General features: G+C 42.8%; 1 protein-coding gene across 4 annotated transcripts in view; it reads right to left on the reverse strand.

Annotated features, from left to right (window-relative positions):
* The window catches only part of LOC126209780 (longitudinals lacking protein-like), a 253,154-nt gene that overhangs the window by 116,116 nt on the left and 124,176 nt on the right, over positions 1-12,862 (reverse strand). For all 4 annotated transcript variants that reach the window (XM_049938921.1, XM_049938914.1, XM_049938912.1 and 1 more), the window contains one exon: positions 2,518-2,644. The gene's annotated coding sequence lies outside the window, so the exon portion shown is untranslated. The remainder of the gene's footprint in view (positions 1-2,517; positions 2,645-12,862) is intronic.

Genomic DNA, 12,862 nt, shown 5'->3' on the forward strand with positions numbered 1-12,862 from the left:
GGGGGAGGGATTGCACATAAGAGAGGGAGAACAGAAATGTGCCTGTCTGTTGCTCAGTGTCTCTTCTCTGTGGTGAATAGCACCCTATCCTAATTCATACTGTTATTCCATCGTGTATTTCAACTCTTTGACTATTAATTAAATAATTACATTACTGCAAATGGAAAACAAGAAGATCTACTTCAAAAGCTTTTTCAGTGAAATCGTTTCATATACGTATCACATTCCCTGGCAAAAAGGTACTACATCAGCATTCATGAGATGATCAATGTGCACCTCTCATTAAAATGTTTCAGGCAAACGACGAGCTTGCAAACGCAGCACAAAGCTCATGGATATCCATTCTATGGTGCAATGAGTGTTGCTAGTCTAAGATTGTGAAACTAAATAGATGAGGCATCAATTACATGTACGAGTTACACACCAGAACACTACACAGATATTGTGAAGAGTCAAATGCAGTAGATGGCCTAATATAACTAACAAATCAAAACAGTACTTTCTACTCAGCAATCGAATTGTATTACTGGTTGGGAAATCATATCCTTAAGATGTGTCATGAGTAGTACTAACCTCCTTCCATTTTCCTAAGGGCAACACCTCCTTTAATTATGGAGGGATTCTGACTCAAATTTTCAGACAGTCAAATGAGGAATCACACATAAGGTAGGGACCGTGCATTCTGAATCTGCCACTAGTTCTGTACAAACCCTACAATGAACAGGCCACAGATAGGTGCAGCATGTGGGTGGGATATGCGGGTCTAGCAAGGACGGGCAGTGAAATGTGAACTGGAGACAGTGGTTGTCGATTTTTAAAAGAGAGAGTATTGTTCTGAGGGTGGCAATCCAAACTTTGCGAAGCAGTAACCAGTGCTTATACTGGAGATGAGAGTCGCCAGTAGATGGAAAGAAGGACCTTTTGGTCTTATTATATTGACTGAACGATTTATTGCATTCCGAGCTGGAGAAAGAAATTGTGGAAGCCTGTACTTACTGAGGCTGTTGTCTTAAGGAATGTGGGGCATGTAGTGTGTTCTGTGGCTACAAATCACAAGGTACTGAACTGTTTTTGTAGTCTGCTTTCTTTAAGTGAGATCAATGTCTCAAACTCTATTCTAAATAATAGATGTTGACTGCTGTCATTAGAAGTCTGAAGTATCTGTGCTATCAGTAGTGAGATGTATTAGAAATTTAGTGTACACCGAAACCTATTATTCAGAGATTTCTGGGTTCCTTCCAGAGACATTTCTTGATCCACAGTGGTGATTTGTGCACAGTTGTTATTTTGCATAGCATGTTATGACTGGACAGTTATTACACTGCCCTCAGTTTGCCAAATGCATTTACCTTTGGCAATGCTGTGAGCTGTAAGTGCAGTTGTGTGAAATTAAAGACATGTGAATGCAATGGCTATCTGACAAACTTTTTAAGAAACCACCCTGGGGTAGTTTCACGTAGAGGTGCTTTGTATTGTAGTTTGCAAGACAAATTAGGTAAGTTAGGCACAGTTTAGCTGGTAAGTTCTCAGTGGCTTACATGTTAATGACACTGGAGACATCAGCTGTGTAGCCTAAAAGATTGCCCCCTGTGAAACTTCATAGGAATAACAAATTAATATTACTGCTGCACAGTATTAATACTAGTTTATTTTCAGACTGCAATCGAAATGTTAATCTTCCTTGTCTGTGCAGCACCTCTGACAATTTTGATGAAATGTTGCAAAAATTACATTTTGATAAGAACAAAGAGATTGTGGATAGTTAAACGTGAAAATATTTATTACATCTGATTTTAATGGCAGTTCTGCTAATTATTTTGATTAAGTGAAAAGGCCTGTCTTACAAGCCGTAACTCTATTAGGTGTACCACACAGAAGTCACTTATATACTGAGTAACAGACTGTGTGGCATTTTTGGAACACATTATAACATACAGAACATTGAGTGAAATGTAGACTGGTCATAAACTGGTTATACCAGGATTTAGCAACAGAATGTTGCCCGTTCAATGTAACTACTGACTGTTAGTGTGAATGACAGCTTAACTTTAAACACAAATAATTGAGCATTGCTTCAGGGATTGTAGTTGCCATTAGAGTATGGACTTTGAAAACAGTCTTTAATGCACTTATTTCAAGTATTCAGGAATCTAATCCCAAAAACTACTAGGAAATTTCAGCTATTTCATAGCAAATATGACACAGTCGAGGGACACCTACATTGCAGTCACAATTTTTCTTGCCTGAGTAAGAGTGTGCTCACCTTACACCAGGTAATGGAAACTGTACGGAGCTTATTGGGGTGAGTAAAACCATCTCAAGTAGCATTACAGCCAGAGACATCAAAATATGTGACACAGCAATATGCTTTGAAACATAAAACAGGATATAATCAGCCAATAAGAAATACCATATATTCTTATGTGCCTAAAACTTGTTACAGAAAAAGCACAATACTGACCAACACCAAAAGCAGTCTACAAGTTTTTGCTACACAAGTTTCAAATTCAAATGTACCTCCAGTTCAGATGTCAGTTTATCTTCCAATACTCCGATCGGACAGCAGTAGCTTACATCCGAAGAGAAATACCAGCCTCAAGAATGCTATTACAGCAGCACTCCCTCGAGATGGAGGTAGTTCAGCCTGTGCAGAGCAAAGCATTCATCATGTTAAACTACAAGCAGATGGAGTAGCCACACTTTAAATATGACATGCTGCAAGCTAATTAATTCCTTAACACTACTGTTAAGAAGGAGCAGGTATGGTGAAGAAAAAAAGATACAAATAATAATAATAAATGAACAGAGGAGAGATTGCATGTCAAACCCTTATTTTCATTTGCTTCCTTTCAATTGTTATGATTACAAACGATGACTATTATCACAAGAATATGTAGAGTACATCCACAATCATGAGGCACGATTACTCAGTCCCCCCCAAAAGTGTAAAGGTAATATATAGCGCAGGCCTCCACTGCCGCAACTGTCGAATCCTCCTTCCTGCATTCGGCAACTCTCCACGGGTGGGCCACCTCCAGGCTCACTCCAGCACCAGGCAGACCCCTGATCCAAAAAGCAGCAGATCGCTATCTAACTCGTACGGCCGCTCACCTGCTGCACCAGTACAGGCGCTCCCGTGCCACCAACCGTCACTCTTAGAGGTGATACCCGTCACCAGAGATTGTCATTTTCAGCAAATATCCTGGCAGTCTTCCACACTGTCTGCACAATACCCCAACAGCTGTGCCTCAACAACTGGGGCGCGCACTGCTGAGTGAGCTTCCGGTGTCGACACTCCCAGGTGCGGACGTCACAGCCTTCCGCTGCCAGTTAGCAGCTGCCGAGCACCACGTGCCAGCCTCGTCACGAGCTGAAGGGGAGTGTGGCCATCACACTGTGATCTTACGAATGTAGTAGCCCGAGTTTCAATAAAATGTTATACTTTTGATGCAGCCTGCCCGAGCTGCCAACAGCCTGCAACCCCAGTATTACACACCGCCACACTCCGACACTTCCGGCTCGGAGCTCGCAACAACATCCGGAGAAAATGGATTCTGCCGGCTACGTGTCAGTAATTTGAGCTGTTTTCGTACCCACCTAACTCTCAATTTTCGAAAACCAATTATTTCATTTCACACAAGAGAGAACTGGAAATTTCTGGAAGCACAGTGTTCATCTCATTCGACGACAGTCGTCGGTCACTAGCGGCCATTTCTTTGACCTCGTTCTCCATCTCATCAGTCACATCTGAGTTATCCGCCTCTTGCTTGCTCGTCACAAACATTCGTTCACAAGTTTTAAACTTGAGACACCGCTCGTACACATTTGTGCAATTCGTCACATCACCCTCGTGAGCAATTCAGATTTTGTTAAAAAACCGTGATGGCGAGAAGAAACTGGATTATGCTCTTCACCTTGCAGCTGGTGGGATCCGGAACAGACACACCTATTTTGGCGCAGGATTACACAAGTTTTCAGCTGACTGAGATAAATGAGCACATGTTCTACTGCCATCACCTTCTCCTCGAATGCAGCTTTGCCAAGTCTGCAAGAAGTAAAAAAATCCCTTTGAGTGTCGGAGGCTCAGTACACCTACTTTTTGTAGATGCGCAGTCAGGGGGTTGACGTGCAGCGAGTGTTTCTGTCCACAATGTTCCCTGCCCTACACTGTCCCCTCTCCCCTCCCTGAGATCTGCAGGGTTGTAGCATTTCTGATCTGGGAGCCACAGAACTCGCTCCCAAGCCACACTTCTTCATTTTGGGAGGATAATGTAAGCTCAGATATGACACAAGAGGTAGAGTGATGTGGAGACATACTTTTATTTATTAACATTTCTTTAATATGAATACTGCAGACCTGACTGGTGATTATCATTGTGATTCTCAATAGCTAGCTGTCGTGTGATTTTTTTTTTTTTTTCAGATTCTTTTCATTACCAGCTCTCTTTAAATAACTGAAGTACTGTAACACTTACTTCTGCGCCTTCAGTGCACCAACAATATGAGCTACATGTGCACCGATTAAGTAAGTATTAATGTATTATGACTCTATGGACAATACAAACTACAAAGTGTGAACAAGAAGTTATTTTATTAACCCTTGAATGGTAACGTGGGTGACATGTCACCCAATTTTCTTTTTGAGATGATGTCACCCATACGGGTTGTTCACAGACGTGAATGTGTATAGCTTCGAGCTCCACTTTAAACGTCAATATTTCACCAAGTGTAAACACTTTGCTGAAATAACATGAGTGAAGTGTTTTGGAGTTTCTTCCAAATAAACAAAGGACATGATGATGATAAAATCCCAACTCCATAACAGAGCGTAGGGGACGATGTGGGAGACCTGCACCGCCATACTAGGCAAGGTCCTACTGGAGGTGGTTTGCCATTGCCTTCTTCCGACTGTAATGGGGAATGAATGATGATGATGATGAAGACGACACAACAACACCCAGTCATCTCGAAGCAGGTGAAAATCCCTGACCCCGCTGGGAATCAAACCCGGAACCCTGTGCTCAGGAAGTGAGAACGCTACCGCGAGACCAATAAAGGACAGAAGATTTTTAATTTTTGCCTTTCAAAAGGAAATGACCATTACTTCATACTGTCCCAAAGAGAACAACACTGCTCGTGTAATTTCTACAATGCACCTCAACAATGTTATCGACAGCAATATAGTGGATATGAAAACGTTAGAGATCATAACATTTTGCAGCACCACACAAGTTGGAGTGGACTTTGTTGACCAGCTGCCTCAAAAAAATAATGGGGTCCAAAATACAAGGTGCTGGCATGTGGTAGTGTTCTACAATCTGCTAAACTAAGCAGCAATAAACGCATTTTGCTTTTATAAATTCAATAAAAATGAAGATGAAGCACTGAAGAGAGAACTATTTCCCCAACTAGTCTTGCATGGGAACTTACAAAGACCAAACGTGAAGGACAATGTTACAAGCATGGTAGATCACGGGAAAAATCAGTCTCGAAATCGTATGTTAGTTGCGGTAAGTGAATCTGCATTGCTTTTTGAAGGAAGTTTGTGTCAAGTATTTGGATACTGCCAGCTGAAATAACACATGTGGCAGAAAGTAATTTTGGTAATATTGTATTAGAGAGGCTCATATACAGGTACTGCAGTGTGTGGTTCACAAACTAAACTTATTAATTTTTACTGCAATTTAAGTTCACTTTTGGTTGTTTTCACTGAAATATAGAAAGAAACATTCCACGTGGGAAAAATATATATAAAAACAAAGATGCTGTGACTTACCAAATGAGAAAGCGCTGGTAGATAGACACAATAAAAAACACTCAAGACACACACACAAATTTCAGCTTTCGCAACCCAAGGTTGCTTCATCAGGAAAGAGGGAAGGAGAGGGAAAGACGAAAGGATGTGGGTTTTAAGGGAGAGGGTAAGGATTCATTCCAATCCCGGGAGCGGAAAGACTTACATTAGGGAGGAAAAAGGACAGGTATACACTCGCGCGCGCACACACACACACACACACACACACACACACACACACACACACACATATATATATATATATATACAGACACAGGCAGACATATGTAAAGGCATAGAGGTTGGGCAGAGATGTCAGTCAAGGCGGAAGTACAGAGGCAAAGATGTTGTTGATTGGTTGGTTGGTTGTTTGGGGTAAGAGACCAGACAGTGTGGTCATCGGTCTCATCGGATTAGGGAGGGAAGTCAGCAGTGCCCTTTCAGAGGAACCATCTCAGCATTTGCCTGGAATGATTTAGGGAAATCACGGAAAACCTAAATCAGGATGGCCGGACGCGGGATTGAACCGTCGTCCTCCCGAATGCGAGTCCAGTGTCTAACCACTGCGCCACCTCGTTCGGTAAAGATGTTGTTGAATGACAAGTGATGTACGAGGGGCAGCAACTTGAAATTAGCGGAGGTTGAGGCCTGGTGGGTAACGGGAAGAGATAATATATTGAAGGGCAAGTTCTCATCTACGGAGTTCTGATAGGTTGGTGTCAGTGGGAAGTATCCAGATAACCTGGACGGTGTAACACTGTGCCAAGATGTTCTGGCCGTGCACCAAGGCACGAGAGATCCATCCTTCACGAAATCCTCCCCACTCCACCAAGAGGGTCTTTCCACTGTCCACCTAACCTTCGTAACCTCTTGGTTCATCCCTATAAAATCCCCAAACCACCTTCCCTACCCTCTGGTTCCTACCCTTGTAACCGCCCCCGGTGTAAAACCTGTCTCACGCACCCTCCCACCACCACCTACTCCAGTCCTGTAACCCGGAAGGTGTACACGATCAAAGGCAGAGCCACGTGTGAAAGCACCCACGTGATCTACCAACTGACCTGCCTACACTGTGATGCATTCTATGTGGGAATGACCAGCAACAAACTGTCCATTCGCATGAATGGACACAGGCAGACAGTGTTTGTTAGTAATGAGGATCACCCTGTGACTAAACATGCCTTGGTGCACGGCCAGCACACCTTGGCACAGTGTTACACCGCCCAGGTTATCTGGATACTTCCCACTGACACCAACCTATCATAACTCCGGAGATGGGAACTTGCCCTTCAATATATTCTCTCTCCCCATTACCCACCAGGCCTCAACATTTGCTAATTTCAAGTTGCCGCCGTTCGTACCTCACCTGTCATTCAACAACATCTTTGCCTCTGTACTTCCGCCTCGACTGACATCTCTGCCCAACCTCTTTGCCTTTACATATGTCTGCCTGTGTCTGTATATGTGTGTGTGTGTGTGTGTGTGTGTGTGTGTGTGTGTGGCACGCGCGTCAGTGTATACCTGTCCTTATTTTCCCCCTGAGGTATGTCTCTCCGCTCCCGGGATTGGAATGACTCCTTACCCTCTCCCTTAAAACCCACATCCTTTCGTCTTTCCTTCCCTCTTTCCTGATGAAGCAACCTTGGGTTGAGAAAGCCTGAAATATGTGCGTGTTTTTTATTGTGTCTATTTACCAGCACTTTCTTGTTTGGTAAGTCACAGCATCTTTGATTTTTTTATATAGAGGGAAACATTCCACGTGGGAAAAATATATCTAAAAACAAAGATGATGTGACTTACCAAACGAAAGCGCTGGCACGTCGATAGACACACAAACAAACACAAACATACACACAAAATTCAAACTTTCGCAACAAACTGTTGCCTCATCAGGAAAGAGGGAAGGAGAGGGAAAGACGAAAGGATGTGGGTTTTAAGGGAGAGGGTAAGGAGTCATTCCAATCCCGGGAGCGGAAAGACTTACCTTGGGGGAAAATAGGACGGGTATACACTCGCGCGCACACACACACACACACACACACACACACACACACACACACATCCATACACACATATACAGACACAAGCAGATATATGTAAAGGCAAAGAGTTTGGGCAGAGATGTCAGTCGAGGCAGAAGTGCAGAGGCAAAGATGTTGTTGAATGACAGGTGAGGTAGGAGTGGCAGCAACTTGAAATTAGCGGAGATTGAGGCCTGGTGGATAACGGGAAGAGAGGATATATTGAAGAGCAAGTTCCCATCTCCGGAGTTCGGATAGATTGGTGTTAGTGGGAAGTATCCAGATAACCCGGACAGTGTAACACTGCGCCAAGATGTGCAGGCCGTGCACCAAGGCATGTTTAGCCACAGGGTGATCCTCATTACCAACAAACACTGTCTGCCTGTGTCCATTCATGCGAATGGACAGTTTGTTGCTGGTCATTCCCACATAGAATGCATCACAGTGTAGGCAGGTCAGTTGGTAGATCACGTGGGTGCTTTCACACGTGGCTCTGCCTTTGATCGTGTACACCTTCCGGGTTACAGGACTGGAGTAGGTGGTGGTGGGAGGGTGCATGGGACAGGTTTTACACCGGGGGCGGTTACAAGGGTAGGAGCCAGAGGGTAGGGAAGGTGGTTTGGGGATTTCATAGGGATGAACTAAGAGGTTACGAAGGTTAGGTGGACGGCGGAAAGACACTCTTGGTGGAGTGGGGAGGATTTCATGAAGGATGGATCTCATTTCAGGGCAGGATTTGAGGAAGTCGTATCCCTGCTGGAGAACCACATTCAGAGTCTGGTCCAGTCCCAGAAAGTATCCTGTCACAAGTGGGGCACTTTTGTGGTTCTTCCGTGAGAGGTTCTGGGTTTGAGAGGATGAGGAAGTGGCTCTGGTTATTTGCTTCTGTACCAGGTCGGGAGGGTAGTTGCGGGATGCGAAAGCTGTTGTCAGGTTGTTGGTGTAATGCTTCAGGGATTCCGGACTGGAGCAGATTCGTATGCCACGAAGAGCTAGGCTGTAGGGAAGGGACCGTTTGATGTGGAATGGGTGGCAGCTGTCGTAATGGAGGTACTGTTGCTTGTTGGTGGGTTTGATGTGGACGGACGTGTGAAGCTGGCCATTGGACAGGTGGAGGTCAACATCAAACCCACCAACAAGCAGCAGTACCTCCATTACGACAGCTGCCACCCATTCATAGGCAGCAATGCAGGAGTTGACTCTGACATCCAGTCGATCGTACACAAGGTGAGTACTGTCCTGGGATAGGTTATTCCACATCTGCTCGACTTGTTCACTTAGTTCTGCACGAGTTGTGTATGGTATATGAATATCAATATACAATGTGAACAACAAGGTCCCTGAGCCACTGACCCTTCATCTAAGGAAACTTGCTGTGTCCTTGCTACAAAGATAGCCTAAGTCCAGTCACCACCATAATCTTATTGCTATTGATAAAAATTTGAACATTCATGTGGCACTGAGTCAAGTGCTTTTTGGAAGTCACAAAGTACAGCATCCACCTGATTTCCTCAGTCCTTGGATTTCAGATCATCGTACGAGAAAACCACACATCATATTTCCCGTGATCGATGTGTTGTTGAAGCCCTGCTCGGAAAGGAAGCGATATTCTGTTCAAGACACCTCATTATGTTTGAACTTTACAACAGGCACATGACAATGAAAGCGTTAAATCCAGTGCTTTTTTTCTGGGGGAACACTGGGGGATGCGTACCCCTAAAATTTTTCATCAACAAAGTAATTTTTTTACGATGTTGAGAATTTGGAAGAGTGCCAAAGATTTATTTCACAGACGTAAATTTTTTATTTCATTTTTTTGTGTTGGTAATTGCAATACGAACGATACCAGTGCAGTTTTTGGTGGGAAAATCGATGTCATTGACTTTTTCAAGTATTTTGAAGCTGCGGCAATCGTTGTCTACAACTGAATCGCTGGCAGCCAGTTCGACCAGCATGTAGTGCCTTCGCCCACTAATAATGGGTGATGGTAGTACTAAACGGATATGCGTACGCTCAAATCGCATGCTTCATTTTAGGTGATGTAAACTGAAGTGTTCGATACCACTTTCTCTTGTATGTGTGTTTCTTGGTATCGCCTGCTTCATTTGAGCTGTAAAGTCAACTGAAGAGTCCAATACCTTTTTTTTTTTTTTTTAGTTCGACATGTTGATGACGTCATCGCAAAAAACAGACAGGTGGTGTCCCATGCTTTAGTTATAACTGATTTTCGCTACATTATATCCCATTTCAGGGTACCCTCAAACTTTTTTTTTTTTTTGAAAAAAAAAAAAAAAAAAAAGCACTGGTTAAATCTATATCTTTGTTAGTAAAAGAACATTTTTCTCATTACGTTTACAAGAAAGAGCACCATTCTACAGACGAAAATAGTGATAAAATCCTTTTTCTATATAATGAACATAAGCAAATGCAATGCCTACACTGCTGGTCAAAAGTTTTCAATCACCCGTGATAAAAATTATATACTCCATTTTAACGTATGAACACACTGAACAAACTAATAGACCAACAAAATAAATATTCTCTATCATGAAGTACAATACGATTAAGATTTTAGCCTCTTCAAAGTAAGCACCCTTTGCCCTCAGAACAGATGTACAAACTCTTGGCATTTTGTAGATAAGATTTTGAAGTGCTTTTACAGATATTTCAGTCGAACACATCCGTAAATTACTCTACAGATCTGCAGCATTAGATGACCTCAGTTTCTGACCTCCCTGTCAGAGTTCAACAAGATTTAAGTCAGATGGCTGACTTGACGAAATCATATTCTTCAGTTCGCCTTATTTCTCTTTTCTACTGACATATCCTCTGCACAATTTAGTAGCATGTTTGGGATCATTGTTGCTACAGAACAAACCCACGACCAGTAATCTCTTGACAGACTGAACTGCACTGTTGATCACTACTTGCGATATCCTTCCTTCTTTGCTGTTCCATTAACTGTCACTAGATCACTGACTGTATCGCCCATAAAGCATCCCCACACCATGGCCGACCCTTCACCGTGCTTCAACGTTGGTGCGCCACAGACTTACTCTTCATACTTTGTCCACGAAGTCGATTAACAAACATTTGATGACGGTTTCCAAATACTTCTAACTTCAATTTGTCTGTGAATAACACCTTGGATCATTGCCACACACTCCAGCTTTTATGGTGCTGTGCTCATTTGCAGTTGTATCACCTTTTACTGTCTGCTTAATAAAGGTTTTTTGGTCACTATGCAGCCCTTTAAACCTCATTCACAAAGACAGCACGCTCTATTGAGACAGATTGGAGCTGCCCAGATACTATTTACTTCCCCGCAAATTTCAGGAGCAGTACGAGTCCTCCAACATTTACTTTGTACATACATTAACCGATTTTCCTGTACGATGATACTCGAGTCTTCCAGGTCGGGGAACACTTGCACTGGCTCCAATTTGCTTGAACTGCTGCAGTGTATACACCACTGAAAATTGGGCTACACCATCTTTTGTTACTGTTGTCCAACTAGAATAGTCTTCATGATAAAGAGCTTCAGTTAAAGCATGTTTTTAAGTTACAATATTCTACTTCTGTCCCATTACGAGGTAATACGGTACTATGATCGTGTACACAAACACACTGCTAGATGCACACAATGTACTGTAAATTAATCTGAACTATTTGCCACACAGACAGCTGAAGGAATGAGAGCTATCCAGATGAAACTGACTCAGATAAAAGCGTATCAGTGCTGTTGTGGATACTCATCAGTTCCCCTCTATGCGAACAACCTGTCAAATAATTGTTTTATTATCAGAAAGGGGATACGATACAATATTCAAAATGAAATCCTCGTTTTTTTCTGCATGCCGACTCAGCGTACTGTCCAGATAGGATATCGAATGTATACACGGAAGGGCAGTGCGAACTGTCACAGGTTTGTTTAAAGTGTCACAGATGTACTGAAGGAACTAAACTGGCCGACTCTTCGAGACAGACGTAAACTATCCCGAGAAAGACGGTTAACAGAGTTTCAAGAACCGGCCTTAAATGATTACTCTAGGGATATTCTATAACCCCCTACATATCGCTCAAATAGGGATCGTGAAGATAAGATCAGAATAATTGCTGCACACACAGAGGCATTCAAACAATCATTCTTCCTGTACATACACGAACGGATCCGGAATAAAGACTAATAACTGGTGGAATTGCGACGTACCCTCTGCCGTGCACCTCACACTGATGTGGAAGTAGACGTACTGTCTGTCCAAGATAAGTTGACGATTGGTGTGGTGGCTGTTGGGAACGGTAGAGCCCACCACATTTTGGCTGCGGAGGGGAAAGAAGAGGTGAGGGGAAGGCAGCGTCAGCTGAAGGCAGCATCAGCTGCTTGCACCAGTGCTGCCACCACTACCCGCGTTTTGTGCTCAACTCAAAGTCGGGGGCGACACTCACGGAAATATTGCCTGTTTAAGTGATACTTCCATCAAATTGAAAATCACCTAATTTGTTGATAATTTCATGCACAAGAGGTTTACCTTCAACTTATGTATTATTTACTTATTGAAAATAATGAAAAATGAAAGTAGATGAATTACAACTTACGACACTATGAATAAAAAGCCAAAAACTAATTTTTGGAATCTGTTTGCACACTGAATTTATTAAACGCAGCACAGAAGTAATTTTTACAGAGTGTAATTAATTGTGCCTTAAAGAATTGTCAGAATAAGGGTCACTAAAGATCGCTGTTACTTTGCTCGATTCAAGATCATTGTCACCACCATCGTCTGAGGGTGTGGCACTGACAGTAACTTCAACGATGGCCATTTCCATTATTCCATCTCGTGTCCAATACTCTTGCCCAGTTATTGCACTTTCCTGCAAAAGCCTTACCAGTCCTGTGCAGTAATTAGAAGGAAAGTAGCATTAACAAGATTCTACAAATGTTCTTTCGACACGTCACCAGTGACCTTTTTTCCTCGAAATAGAGTTTTACTTTGGCTCGTGCCAATTCTATTGGATTTGGATCGCAGTTGTAAATGGATACTTTGTG

Source organism: Schistocerca nitens, chromosome 10 (assembly GCF_023898315.1).
Source record: "Schistocerca nitens isolate TAMUIC-IGC-003100 chromosome 10, iqSchNite1.1, whole genome shotgun sequence".
NCBI classification, from domain to species: Eukaryota; Metazoa; Arthropoda; class Insecta; order Orthoptera; family Acrididae; genus Schistocerca; species Schistocerca nitens.